Consider the following 14,633-nt stretch of genomic DNA (forward strand, 5'->3'; position numbering starts at 1 on the left):
GAAGGAGGCATCCGCACCATGGCAAGCTCTCTGAGCTGCTCTTTCGTTGCTGTAACGTAGACGTTGTGTCCCTGGCTTTGGACAGAGTGCTGAGGATTTTAAAGCCGGTGCGTGCAGAAGGCAACTCTTCTGTTTGCAAAAGCTTGGGACAATCGTCAGTGCCACAGTGGAAACACGCTTCTGGTCCGACTCCTAAATTGAGTTAGGTTCTGCTTGCATATTTGAACTTCACAGTGATACTGGTTGGGTTTCATTTTATACGCAGAGCGGAAATAAAAGGCTCAGTGGGGAATCTCTCAGCTCACAGGACTGACAGGGGAGCTAAACACAAATATCCAAGCCCCCTTCCATTTCCGTTACTGCCGACCTGGTTTGATTTGCAGCTCTCTTACGCTTGTATTCCCTCAGCTGCCTTTTCCTTGCCAGAGACTTGGCCATAGGCAACTGCGAGGCGTTGGCGATGGAGGGAGAGGCAGGAGGGGGAGAAGGACTGAGTGCCTCCCTTTGGGATGTGTGCCCGTCACTCCCGGTGTGAACTGGCCTCCGTGGGCTTAAACCTCAGATTGGGAGAGCCTCAGGGCTGGTGGAGCTGCAGGTGGGCACGGGGAGCTCGTTGGCTTTCCTCGGCCGATTGGCACACTTGCAGATGGGGGAGAGACTTGGACGAAGAAGAGGCAGCAGAAGGCGAGGGGAATAATCAGACGGAGAGGCTTGCTGAGGTCAGATACGCTGCGGGGAGCAAAGGAGACGCAGCCAGCGAGCACAAGCTCTCCACGTGCCATCACCATGTACCCAGAAGCCCCGCTCTGATTCCCTGGCATCCCATCCCCAGGACAGAGTCCCTCTTCCTGTCTCTCCTCTGGTCAGCTCCGGCTGGATGGTCAAAAAGACTTGGGTAAAGCAGCCAGGCTTAGCTAAAGAGCATATTCAGTGTGCAGTGGAGTGATATGCTTTTGATGCCTGGCAAAATTGAACTGCTGAGGCTCTGGGGCAAAAGCGACGCATCATCCTGGCGAATGAGAGAGCACCAGATACTGCTCCCTAATGCCTCCGTTTCCTTTTGGGTACTAGGCTGGCTGGCTGCATGGCATCACGGCTATTAGGGCCATATTAAGGTTGTATGAGGCTCTTGGGGTGGGGGGAACAGCCAGGAAAAAGGAAACACAACAAGAAAGATGCCTCTGTGGAGAACACTGAAGGACGCTACGGGGGAGAAGGAGCTGCTTGATAGGAAGTGGTCCCTTGCTGGGCAAACAGATTAATATGTGCAAGAGAGCCCAATGGCAGAGTGCTGCTGAACCATTCATCTGGAGAGGAAGCAGTGCATGGCCAGCAGCGACCAGAGGTGACAGGGGTCCAGGTGGTTTCCCTAGGCCTCTCTGGCCCTTCCTTGGCCTGAACTGAGGGACTTACTCCAACTCACATGAGAAGAAGAGCGTAGGTCACAGCCAGGTGAAAAGGCTTTTTGTTATTTTAAACTTTGAGTGTTATGCATTTGGGGGTGAGAAAATAATACCTTTGCTCTCAAACAGCTGTTTTTAAATCTCTTTAATCAATGCATATCCTAGAGGAAGAGGCCACCTATGTATCAAGCACAGTAGCTCCATGTGAGCAGAAATGGTAAGAAAGGAACGGTACAGAGATCCTCGCTGAGAACGGCGGTGGCGTGATAGTTCCCGGAGATGGTGAATTCAGTAAGGACTGAAACAGTTCCATGTATTATTGCAAGTACATTGATGAGAAAAGGGTGTAGCAAAGTAATTCCTGTTGTTCAGGTCAGTAGGTACGTTCAGAATCTTGGTTATTTGGCAGCTGTAAATTTCTATCTTATGTGAGGATGCTACCTTGTGTGTGTACAGGAGGATGTCTACAGCATCTATATATGCATGCATGCATGTATTTGTGGGAGGTCAATGTCCAGGAATGGTTAATATATTGCTGCCCCACTTTGATTCATGAAGGCTCCAGCACGCTAAAATACCCCTCATCTGCCTAGCATGCTCATGGCTGGATGCTCTTATCTTTTTTCCCCCTATCAAAAGCAAGAACTTGCCAAGTCCTTTTCTTCTGAAAGGTTTCGCAGCAAGCAGGGAATAATAGCATTTCCCTTTCATCCCCGTTCACCTTCCTGGGAGTGCAAAGGGCTCTAAACGGGGGTACCGGCTGGCAGAAGCCACTCTGTGCTGCTGGGGAAGGTAGACAAAGGCCTTCAGCCCTCGTTGTCTCTATGCCAAATGGTGTATTTTTACCAAGTGCAATGTGATAACAAGCAAATCACATGTAAAGATAAGCTTGTTTGTGGTTTCACATTTATTAGCAGAACCAGGATGAATCCTGGGCTCTTCTCATTCTTCATCTTGACCTGCCAACATGTAAAAACCACAAGCTGCCTTGTCCAGAGTAGGATTTTATTATGCGGCTAAGGAGTAGCGTTTCATGGTATAGATGTGCTCGAAGTGAACAATAAGAACAGCAGGACTAACAGCAACACTTCCATGCTCTGGTTGACCATTACAGCTCTGGGTAAATGTGTAATTCTTTCACCTTGAGGGAATGGAGTCTGAGTTACCCTGACAGTTTCTTCACATGATGCACAAACTATACTTCCTTGGCAAAAATATGCCCGTTTTTCCAAGCTCCCTGTACGTGATCCTATCTTAAATGGTGCTGGAGTGTTGTTTGCTGCCCGTTCTCCGTCCTGCTTGCAGCCGTGCCACTGGCAGGTGGTGACGAGAGGGCATCTGCAGGGAATGGAGGGACAGGGAACAGAGGCAGGGACAGGGAAAGGATCATTGGAAGAACGGGGGATAACCGAGGCTGCAGGAAGGATGCTGCTGTGAGCAGGTGTGTGGCGAAAGCCTGGGGGAAAAGCCTCTTTGGTGGGGGTGAGACAAACCAGACAGCGTCACTCTGCTCCTGGCTCTCCCTCATTAGATGCTGGAGTATCTCAGGGTCAGGCAAGGAGAGGAGGAGGATTTTGTCCTGGGATTGTGTCCTGAGGACCAGAGGCAAATGCTTAAAAAGTCTTTTTCCCTGTCCTTGCTAACCCAAGGGTTGCTGGTAGCTCTACAAACACTAGACTGATTTATACCTGGTAAAAATCTGAGTCAGGTCCCACAGGGTATCTACCCTCGCTCTGAAAGAGCCAAGTCACGTATTGCAGCCATTGCAACTGTCTCAGTGTGGTGCCTGGCCTGGACGGCTTAGCCTTGTTTCGAAGGAACAAGTATTCCCCAGACCAGAGTGCTCGTTCCAGTATCTTGACGTGGTTTCGTGCCTTGCTGCGTGCCTTGAAATGCGCACGTGGATACTCAGCTGCGGAGAATATGACCCTCTGGTTTTAAAATTCCCTCTGGTTTTGCTCCTGCTGGCTAGGGAGCTGTTGTCTTTCAGGGCTCTCTCCCGTGTCTTGCACAGGTTTCCTTCACCAGGCTTCAGGCTGAGCCCCTGCTATTCCCACCAAAAGTGTCCCAGCATCTCTCCAGCTCTCCTTAGCTGCTCACCAGAAACATGGCTTTCCTCCAGGGCTTCACAGCTCTATTCTCCCTCTTGCTCCTCCCTCATTCCAGGCAGGCTTTTGGGGGTATATTTTGCTTGAAAGGCAACAGCTTCAATAAAACTGCCTGTAGCTAATACACTGTCGTGTGATAAAAGGGCCCGGCACTGTCAAGTCAAATTGTTCATCCTTTGTAAACCAAGAAGAGTGCGTTGCTGCAGCCCTCCAGCCAGCGCCCCTGGGTGGAGAGGTTTTTCAACACCCTTTGCCCAGGGAAATTCCCGGGCTGCTTCTCCCACCTCATTGATTAACAACTCCCTCCATGCTGGCAGGCTTTGTGCCTCCTGCTGCACCTCTCTCCGCCCTTCCAAAGAGCATTGCGATCCTCTGATGCAATTAATAACCGCAATAAGGGAGCGTGGAAAAAAAGTCAAAATCGAACGCGGAGGAAGAGAGACATGCTCCCTGGGTTACCGCAGACGGCAGCGAGGCTTACGCAGGCGGAGAGGAATAACACAGAGCGATGGCCCGCGGCATTGCTGGTTGTCTGTCTAATGCCATCAGCCGTGTCCCTGCAAAGCACACGGCGCTCTGGGCTGCCGTGTGCCCAGCTAAGCAAAAAGCTCCTGTGTTGTCAATGGTTAATTTGAATCCGTTCTGCAGCAAATCGGGAGTTACTGATGTCACTGTCCAAGATGCTTTCTGCCACCCTGCACAGGCAGCTGAGGAGATGTGCCTTGCCCAGCCTGCAAGGAGATCCTTCATGGCTGGTCACAGTTCTTGCAAGGCGATGCCTCTGCCCGCTGTCAGCTCGGCCTCCTCAGCAGCCAAACAGCCTGACCTTTGCAAATGCCGCTGTGTTTCCTGAGGGCTGTAACAGTGGGAACCCTTTGAAATGTTAATTTGGTCTCTACCTGTATAATCATACTTTGCATTTCTATGCCCTCTTTAATGCAATGATGTAGCTGGGAATTAAATCAGGGTAGGAAAGTCATGAATTACGTCCAGGTAGCCCCATTATGCAGCTGAATTATGTGGAACACCAGGAAACGAGGGATATTATTTTAAGCTAGGCAGCAAGTCAAGGAGAGAATCCCCATTTTCTGACTTTTCTTCTTGTCATTTGAAGTAGGAAAAGGCTTAGAGAACTGGTTAGACTGGGAGGGACTGGGGCAGCATCTCTAGGACAGAAGCAGAGACTTTTGTCGCCTCTGAAATAAGCAGAAGAGGAGGGAGGAAGGAATCTTTTGGTGGGTGATGACACATCCAAGGCGCTTGGGCATTGCGCTAGTGACTACTCCTCAGCCCCAAACCAGGTGCTGGGGCTCCTGGCACTGGCCGGGACTGAAATGCAGAGGGAACGGCCGGCACCCGATGGGAGAGCCTTTTCCTGCAGAGGCCAAGGGGAAGGAAGGAAGCGGAAGAATTATCTTAAAGTCGCCAACGGAGCGCGTGGGCTGTGGGATCGCTAGTCACATCCCTGCTGCGGGATAACCTCCGGGGGGTGAGTAAGCGAGGGTGAGCCGAAGGGTAACCTCCAAGCCCAAATCAGCTGTTGTAAAAGCAGTTTATCCGACAGCAGCTTAGGAGACAGTTGCCTAGAGTAGACCTGGGACATTGGCTTGTGTCGGGTTGAAATTCTCGTGCTCTTTCGCTTTTGCAGCTTTTCTCTTGAGCACCTGTACTTCCCAGGGTGGGAAAAAAGTCAGCCGTTGGGAGACCCTGTGCTGAGACCTTCAGAGGAAGAGGAAGAAAGCGCCCTGCGGATGCGTGGTCTCAGGCCACAGGAGCTGCTGAAGAACGCACTAGGTGCTTTCAACACACCGGTTAATTCTACAGCTAAGAGAAACGAAGGGATCTGTGCTGAAGCCGATAAGCTTGACTCCCGAGCGAACACGAGCAAGGGTTTCTAAAAGGCAGCCCCATCCGAACACAATTTCAAACTCTCTGCAGCAAAGCGGTCTGTATAACCCCAGCTCTTGAGTTGGGTCCCATCCTGTTTCAGGCCTCGCTGAATACCAGTGAATTTAGCGCTGACTTGAAAATAGCCTTGGCACCGATTGCTGCACTGGATGCAAATGCCCTTCTAAAAATAACTGAGAAGCGTGCAGGGGAGCCCGTCCCCACACTCCGCATTTCAGAAACAGCTCTTCCCCTTGCAAAGCACTTGTTAACCTGGGGGTACCCTGCTCTGAAACGTGATTTAGGAATAAGAGTCTCGACAGCTTTGTGCCGTCTCTGTCTCTTGCTGCGAACATCCTGCGTGGCCGCATGCAAGTCCCCCCATCACCTCCCTGCCTCGGTTCCTCTCCTGCCTTGCCGCAAGGTAGGGTTCCCACTGAGAGTCACGGGTGGAAAACGTTACCGTCCTCCGTGGCACAGGCAAACGTCTCAGCAGCTCTGCTCTCAGGGACAAGGACAGAGGCACTCACTGAGGCTCTGTGTCTGCGGAGGGCAGGACTGGAATAAAGAACTCGTCTGTCGCCAGCCGTTGCTCCTTACAGTGGGGCTATTATTTGTGTTTTACAGGGGGGTCTATTTGCTTTCAACCCAACTGCCCACCCGCCAGCATAATGACTGCTCTGACTCTGGCTGTAACATTGCTGACCCAACCATTTGAAGAGGTTTCTTTTTCCTGCGGGAATCTCTGATGTAGCATCTAAGCACGTGAAGGCCGCGGCAGCATTTCGCTGGTCACTTCTTAGAAACTTGCAGAGGGGATCACTGTTATCTCCGTCATGGGAGATATCCCAACTGTCCCACATATCCCAGAATTATACGGGGGCAGAGCAGAGACAGTTCCTTCTTCTTTAGTTTATTTTTTTCAGTACCTACCTGAATTTATAACTGAACTTTCATAATCTGAGCAGAAGACAATATGCTGAATTTTGCCTTCAGCTACGTTCTCTAAAGCAAAACGTTTCCTCAGAGCTAGCAAAGGAGGGACAAGCTACCAGCACATCACAGCTACAATCAAGTGACTTTGTAAGTATTCTATATATTCCCTTCAAAGCTGCAATTTCCCATCATTGCTAAGCAATTTTCAAGGCTGTTGCCAGGGGGAGAGCGCAGTTTGGCACAGCATCTTTTTGCTTTCAAAGGTCGTATTCTCAAATGTTTTCATGTCTGCAGTCTCCCTCTCTCTCCTTTGCAGCCGCTGTGCTGAGCCCAGCGCTTCTCTCGGGAGGTTTGGTTTGCACAGTCAGCCTGTCCTGGACACGGTCGGAGCCCGTCGCTTCGGAAGTGAGTTTTTCAGCCTTCAGTCTTCTGGAATTATTGGAACAGCAGCTCTGATCCCGGCTGAGTAACAGGTACTCTGAGAAGTCTGATGAGGCTGGGTTTAGTGCCACAGGATTGCTGACTTTTGGGATAAAATCTTTAGGCTGGAGTACTTCCCGGAGCTGCTAAGATCCTCCAGTTCCCACGGAAGTTGCAGAGAGCTTGGAGACCCTTACTGTCTTCCCAGAGGCACTCAGCACCTTCCTGGGTGCCAGCCCAGGCAGCACGTGGCCTGGCCTGAAGCATGGGTAGTGGGAGGAGAGGCAGGAACCGGGCTGCCCGCCTGGTTGCCAGCATCCGGTGGCTTCTGCTTCCAGCAGCAGAAGCAACCAGCCAGCCTACCTCAGTTCCCTCTGTTATGGCTATTGAGAAACTTCCCCGCCACCTTGCTGCCTCCCTAAATAGTTGCTTTTAATAAAGGGCCAATTTAGTTTCACAAGCACTGAGTCATCCGGTGTTATCACCTGGCCTATGGCACCTGTAAGAGCAGCCACAGCGTCTTTTCTTTGGAAGAAGGATGTTAAGATTTCCTCCTCCATCTCTGCCTTTTCACAGCTCCCCTTTTCTTTCTCCTCTTAGGTGGGAGCCCTCTCTGCTCCCCGTTCCCCTCCCAAGCTATGACCACTTTGTGCCTGGCTATGGCCAGATGAGGACGAAAGCAGAGGCCGAGGGGCTGAGCGTGCCCGTCAGAGGGGCCGAGGCGCCGGGCAGGAAGGCAGCAGGGCTGAGCCCTGGCGAGACGCAGGACAGGCAGCTCCACTTTGCTCTTTGAATCTGGAGCTGCGCCAGCGCCTGCCAGAAAGTCACCAGATCCCGTGAAGCTGCAAGCTCCTTCCTTGCCGCGACAGGTCGCTAACGGAAAACGTCACAGCCAGCCCAGCCCACGAGCTTCAACTTCACGCGAAGGAACGGCTCCCGGCGTATGCTCGGCCCGAGAAGCAGAGACCGGCCCTCTTCCTTCCTGCTTATCCCGAGCGCCACGGCCTTCGCACGCACGGATGCTGGCTGGCTCTCGGCGTGAACTCTGCCCTGTCGGTAACTAATGGCACCGTCCCACGCACACGCAACACGTGCCACGTTCCCTGGGTTTCCCCTGCCTTGGAAACTAGCTGAGACGAACTCTTGTCAGGTCGGAGTTTAAAATCCCAATCACACCGCTATTTCGAAAAACACCCCTTAATGCCAGCTCGGATCATACCTTCCTTTCTCCCAGCCCTTAGCTCTCCCATAAACCAGCAGCCTCACTGGGAAATCGTCGCTCTGGCTGCTTTTGGCTTAGGGTCCCAGCGTGCTGGGCAGCGGCTGGAGGTGGGAGCCGCGGACTAGACACGGGCTGGTGACGTGGGCCGTGGACATGGCCGTCGGCTGCCGCAGCCGGCGCCGCGTGCGCGAGACGAGCGCCTGCTCAGCCTCCAGCGCGGCGCTGCCGCTGCTTGCTGTAGTCACTGAACCTGAGTAGCATGATCCGAGAGAAAAATATTAAACGCCAGGCAGTTCCCCTTGCCCAAAATGCGACCAAATAAAAAAATAAAAAAGCCTGGCTCGAAATTAACACCGTGCTCTCCCAATTACAGACACCCGCCGGTGAATAGAAGGTTGTCATGGCAACCTGCCCAGCAAACGATACGGCCAAAAATAAAGCGCAGCAGGGAGAGATCTTTTGAATCCGATTTTGCTGTCAAAGTGAAATTAAGGTTTTCTTAGAGGCCAGCTATTCTGGTTAATCTATGGTTGTGGTTTTTGCATGACAAGACTTTTATGTTCGTTAGCGTGATCTAGTTATACAGGTGGATGTTACAGCGAAACTGTAAGGAAAGGCAAGAGAGCAACCAAATTCATGGCTAGGAAAAGTTATGTCTTGAGTATAATTTAAACAACAAATGACCGATTAGACAGGTTGGCGCTTTTGAGAACCTGATGGCACAGAGCAGGCCTGGACAAAGTCGAGGGCAACAGAAAGGAAGGAAAAGATATTTTAGATAGCTTGTAGAAACATTTATAAGTCTCTTTGAGTGGATCTGAAGGGGTTAAATTGATCCGGTTGGCTAGAGGAGTATTTAAAAGGTGGCAATTCTATTTTTCTTTTTCTTGAATTTGAATGCGACGTTATTTACGTGGCAACATTTGCAGTTACCTTGTTTTAAACTCTGCTCAAAACCAACCTGCTTAAACCCCAGATCGATACTGCTAATGGTGCCATTAGGTATTGAAGGCTCTGCCTGGAGCCCTGTCACTGCAGCCAAACGTCCGGGAAGCAGCAGCGCGCCTGTAAAGGGAACCGGGCCAGCCGTGCGCGTTATGCTTTCCGCGAATGAGAACTCCCCAAATTCGGCTGAACTCAGGGCAGAATAACTGGATATGCGAGCCGCGCAGGAACAAAATCCTCACTGGCCAGGCGTGGAGATGAACTGAATGAACTTCAGGACGTCACACGGGAAGCGTAACTGGAGCGTACTTACGAGGGTAGCCAAAGCTGATCTTTTCCTGAATGCAAAAACAGTTTTAGAAATTAGAAATAAAGGTGGCAAACAGCAGGTGAACCTGGAAGAAGTATTGGTCAAAGGGAAGTGGAGCCCTGTGGTTTCATTTGGCGTCCTTACCTTAGGAATCCTGGATTATTTAAGAATCCGGGTCTTGGCCAAGGAATAGAAGAGGAACCGGTTTCTTGGTCTGAACCTGAAATAACAAACAGCCTGTGGCTCATGAGCTGGCTGTCTGGGGAGCTGAGTCAGGTGATGGAGGTGGGAAAAAGGGTTAAACCTGTGTTAAATCCGGGGAGAAAAAAAGCGAGGCATGAGAAGGTTGGTCTGCGATCCCAGCACTTTGGTACGAGATCCTGCTGAGGTCACGCGAGTTGAGATTTGACGTAATCACAGACCCGCCACACCTCATCTCCCCATGGCTGAAACTGCAACGACAAAGCGTACCCGTGGTGCATGGGTAAATAAAAGAGTATTAATTCACCTTATTTTTAAATAAGCCCCCCCTCCTGTTTTTGGTATTCCCGACCGGGCAGTGAGAAGCGCATAAATTCTGCATTTTCCAAACGGAAGCCTTCCTCGGACACCCCATCGCCAGGCGGCTCTCCAGTTCTTCCTGCCATCTCCTGCCGGCCAGCGCGCCACGCCGTGGGCCCAGCAGCTCTTCCCGCCGCGAAGCAGGAGCTCTGCTTTCCCCTCCGTCGCACGTCCGCTCGTCTTTACGGCTCGCGGGAGAAGAGCCAAGAGCGTCCGGCACCTCGGCCACTTTTCAGACAGAGGAGAGCGAACGTCAGGCTCGTACCGCGTTGGCAGGAGAGACGCAGAAGGGCTGGGAGGCGTACCTGCGGGTCTTCGGTGGCTCCCGAAGCCAGTCTTGGTCCCTCAGTGCCGGCCTGGGTGTCACCATCGAAGCAGACACGCGGCGGCAGGAGCCGGCGAGGATCCGCGAGGTCCGCGCTTGCCCGGGTGCGCTCGCCTCGGATTTGGGTCCCCCCTAAAGCCTCGGATTTGGGCCTCGGCCGGGCGTTGCTCCCAAACCTTCTCGCAGGACCTGCCTCCTCCTCCAAGCGGAGACGCGCCCGAAGCCGGCCCGGAAGAACGGCAACGCCGCCGGGCGCCAAAGGCCTCGAAGCCAAAGGTGTCGAAGCCAAAGGCGTCGAAGCCGCCGCGCGCCGCTGGCGTGGGCCGGCCGGAGCCGGGAGGGGATGGAAGGGGGGGATGAACGACACCTCGCCACGGGCCACGGAGGGGCGACGGCGGTGGCCTGGGGGGGGGGATAGGGCTCGGCGCGGCAAGGGGCCGAGGCCGGACTACATCTCCCAGCAGGGCTCGGAATGGCGGCGGCCGGCGGGGCGGAGCGGGGCGGAGCGGAGCCGGCGCGTCCCTCCGCCCTCGCCGGGTGTCTGCGGACGGGCGGGCGGCACCCATGAGCCTCCCGGCGGCGATCTGACACGGCCGCCGCTGCCCGGCCGCGGGGGCCGCGCCGCCTCGGCCCGCCGCAGCGCAGCACGGTGAGGAGCGGAGGGGAGGGCGCGGGGGAAGCGGAGGTGGGTCGGGGTTGGGGGGGGGGGGGGGGAGACCGGATCGGCGGCGACGCGGTGTGTGTGGCGGCGGCCGGGCGGGTTGAGGTGGCCGCGGCGGGGCCGGGCAGCTGAGGGCGGGCGGTGATGCCGCTCGCAGCCCCGCCGGGCCGCGCCGCCGCTGGAGATGACACAGCAGCTGGCGGAGCGCGGCCCGGCCCGCGGGGGCCTTGCCGCCTGCGCCACCTTCCCCGCCGCCGCCACCACCGCCACCGCCGCCCCTTCCTCCCGGCCCGGCGCCCTGGCCGTCGGGGGCGCCTTTCTCTGCCCCCGCCGCCCCCTCAGCGGGTGAGCAGGATCCCCGAGCTCCCCAGGCTCCTTCCCCCGCCCTGCCCGCCGCCTCGGAGGACGGACGCGTCCGAGACCCCCGTCCCCGTCCGAGGCCCTGAAGGAGGTTTCGCCCTTCTCAAGCCCGGCTTGTTCCAGCTCGCCGGACGCCTCGCGCTCTTTGTTCGCAGCTTGGGGCTTGCGGCAGGAGACATAATGGAGTTAAACGTACCCAGGCTGCTCCGAGGGAAGTTTGGTCTCCTGACTGCTTGGTTTCTAGAACCGGACTTGTGCTGCTGTGTGTGCGCGTTGGTTTTTTTTTTTTATTTAAATTATTATTAATTTCTCCCCCCTTTACTCGCAGCGCGCCGCCGCCGCCGCAACGTTTTCTCCACGCCGCGAAAAACAGCGCGTTCTGCTTTCTCGCGCCCTCGCCGGGAGCGGTGGCGATGCCCGCCACGGGGCCGTTTCTTGGAGCCCGAGCTTCGGCAGGGGCTCTCGGGGCTGCTCGGTTTTCGCTCCGCCGCCTCGGCCAGCGGACGGCTTGGCTAAGTGCGGGGCTGGCGCCGGCGCTCGCTCTCGCTGGTTTGAAAGGCAGCGGTCCAGAGCTTTCTGGAGACGAAAGCGCCGCGACTCGAAGGCGGGAGGGAAGGGATAGCTGAACCGGTCAGATGTAAGGGCGCAGCCCGTGCGGCAATCACTGCGGTTCGTTGTTACCCCGTCTGCAGCAAAATTGGAAGTCGGTTCTGTGCCCATAGCAAAGCATTGGGGCAAAACTATTAAGTCACTGGCAGTTCAGGCGAACGCAAATGTCGAACTCAATTTTCTGTTTCAGAGCTTAGCGTTAGGTCAGTGGTTTTTCAGCGGTCTTAGATGTATAGACCTGAAAATTCCTCTTTCTGGCCCATGATGTGGTGAATTTCAGCTTGCCGGTTATAGTCCTCTTTGCTGTTGCTGATCTCTTATAGATCGTCGAAGGGCCCTGGGGGTCCTCGGTGCCCAGGCTGAAAATCTCCATGTCTTTTAAAAACTTCTTTAACGGTAAGCCTTTCTACTGAGATCCCAGTTTGACTCCTTGGAAAAATTGCCGTTTGGTTTGGAGCCGAGACAGAAGTGAGGGGCTCCCGTCTCTTGAAAAGCTCTTTCATGCTCTCAGCACGGCACTGGGCTCGGTTGTAGCAGACAAGGACTGACTAGAGACTGTTTTTATTTTCCCGCAGAGGCACCGTGGACGTGCGCAGTCCCAGCCCGGTGTGAATGACAGTATGGTACAACCTGCTCACATGGGCACCAAGTTTGTTAGCGGCCCGGGCAAGGCTGGCGATCAGAAGCCATTTGTGCTGTTCTCCACCTGTGCCAGGCCACACATCTCTGGGGCCTAAGTGCGTTCAGGTGCCTTTATTTTTTTTGATGTATCAAGACATGCTGAATGTCTGGAGGCACAGTTGCTAGATAGGCCCTGGCATCCCAGTGCCTCAAAAATCAGCCCTTTGAGCTGTATTTTGTAAAATGAGGCTTAAGATTTGGCTCACAGGGCTGTTGGAAAGTGTGGTCTCGCTCCAGGCAAAGTGGAGGTAGCAGCATGGATGTTTTCTGATGTAACCAGCTCACCCCTGTCCCAGGAGGAAATTCCCCAGGAGTGAATTCTCCAGAGGAAGTCATGCTTCCTATCTTCCTCCCCACTTCTGCCCTTGCAGAATAGAAGATTGGAGTGAGTTCAGCAAAGGGCCACACACACATGGTTAAGGGGCTGGAGCATCTCTCATGGGAGGAGAGGCTGAGAGAGCTGGGACTGTTCAGGCTAGGGAAGAGAAGGTCTTACCAATGCGTATAAATACCTGATGGGAGGATGTCGAGAGGACGGGGCCAGACCCTTCTCCGTGGTGCCCAGTGACAGGATGAGAGGCAGCAGGTACAACCTGGAACACTTGAGATCCATCTGAACATAAGAAAACACTTTTTCAGTGTGAAGGTAGCTGAGCACTGGAAGAGGTTGCCCAGAGAAGTTGTGGAGTCTCCATCCTTGGAGATATTCAAAACCCGACTGGACGCAGTCCTGGGTAACGTGCTTTAAGTGACCCTGCTTGAGTAGGAGGGTTGGACCAGATGATCTCCAGAGGTGCCTTCCAACCCCAGCTATTCTGCACGAGACATCTTCCTCCGTGTCCTGCTGTGCTGCTGAATGTACTCATGCGTGCTGAACGTATTCAGTGTATTCTAGCTCCTTTAGGCCAAGCAGGGGACGTGGCCTTGCCCTGCCCCCCCGAGGAGTTGTTGAGTGCACTCCTGAGCTAAGGGGTACAGCTGCAGGGACACTGCAGTAGCTCTGAGGGCTGTGGAGGTGCAGGGCCGATGGGAGCATCGGTCAAAGGCTGCTCCTCCGGTGCTTGGGACCAGACTAGCATGAAGGCAGTTTCTGGGAAAGGTGGGATGTTGCCTTCATCCATGTGCCAGGCTCTGGTGGGGACAGGGTGAATTCCCTCTGCTGACTGCAGCTAGGCTGGGCTTCCCCAGATGATGGCTTTTTTAGACCTAGATGATCTAGCAGTTAACTTCACAAGGATTTTTTTTTCCCCCTAAGAAATGTGGCCTCTTCACCTGGGAGGATCACTGGGCTATGGTGTCCCTCTGAATCTTCCCTCTGCCCCAGCTGTTGAGAGATGGTGCCGCAAAGGAGGAATGCAGCGTGAATTCTTTGTTGTTCCTCTTGCATCTAAGCTTACTCTGGCCATGGGAAAGTGTCTCTCGCTCAATCCAGAAGAGACATTTACTACTGCATTACTGCCTAGGGAAGGCAGCTGTTGTTTTGGCCTGTAATTTGATGTGAGGACTAGGCTGGGAGTCTCCAGACAGGAATGGTGCAAATCTAGGGCTGCAATACTGTTCCCACAGGTGGCTTTTCACATACAGCTTTTCCTCAGACAACTTTATTAGATTAAAAAGAGCCAGGTACCACTTCCCAGAGGTCGCACAATAGGAACAGGGGATATTATGTCTTGTGCCTTTCTGTAGAAATCGTTGCTTCTCTGAAACGAGTTGTTTCCAGGTGTGCATGCCTGTCTGTAGCACCTTCCCTCCCACTTTTGCTGCAAAGACGGTGTGAGGGAAGGGATTTGCTGCTCATAAATGTTACTCTTCCTCCTTTGCTTGAATGGGTATAAACTCAAACGTAAAATCGCAGCCAGCCCACAGGAGTCCTGGGAGCCCAGAACTGGGGCGGGTCTGAGTCCAGCCTCCCAGCAGAAGAACTGCACCAGGTAGCTCGCCAGAATCGTAGCGTGGTTGGTGAAGGTTTTCCCCTGCGTGAGCTGTAAGGTTCGTCTTGTTCTGGAGTTTCATGTGATAGATGTAGAGGAGCTGCCTGCCCACAGCATGCTTCAGTCTCCCGAAACAGCCGTGCAACCTTACCAGCTGGCTGGGTATCATTAGTTATTATCGCGGCAAAAGAGGGACGTTCCCTGTTGTCCCTCCCTGCCGTGCTGTGCCGCTGCCCACGCACGCGGCGGTTGGCTGGATTTGTCAGGATTATTG

The 14,633-nt window shown here is 53.9% G+C and overlaps 1 protein-coding gene across 8 annotated transcripts in view; it reads left to right on the forward strand.

Annotated features, from left to right (window-relative positions):
- The first annotated feature begins 10,624 nt into the window (after nt 1–10,624).
- LOC138060891 (CBP80/20-dependent translation initiation factor-like) overlaps nt 10,625–14,633 on the forward strand; it is a 212,696-nt gene continuing 208,687 nt past the window's right edge. For 4 of the 8 annotated variants that reach the window (XM_068925331.1, XM_068925327.1, XM_068925333.1 and 1 more), the window contains exon 1: nt 10,625–10,766. The gene's annotated coding sequence lies outside the window, so the exon portion shown is untranslated. The remainder of the gene's footprint in view (nt 10,767–14,633) is intronic. The other 4 variants (XM_068925319.1, XM_068925322.1, XM_068925329.1 and 1 more) reach the window with 1 other exon arrangement.

The sequence above is a fragment of the Struthio camelus genome, chromosome W (assembly GCF_040807025.1).
Source record: "Struthio camelus isolate bStrCam1 chromosome W, bStrCam1.hap1, whole genome shotgun sequence".
In the NCBI taxonomy this organism is placed as follows: Eukaryota; Metazoa; Chordata; class Aves; order Struthioniformes; family Struthionidae; genus Struthio; species Struthio camelus.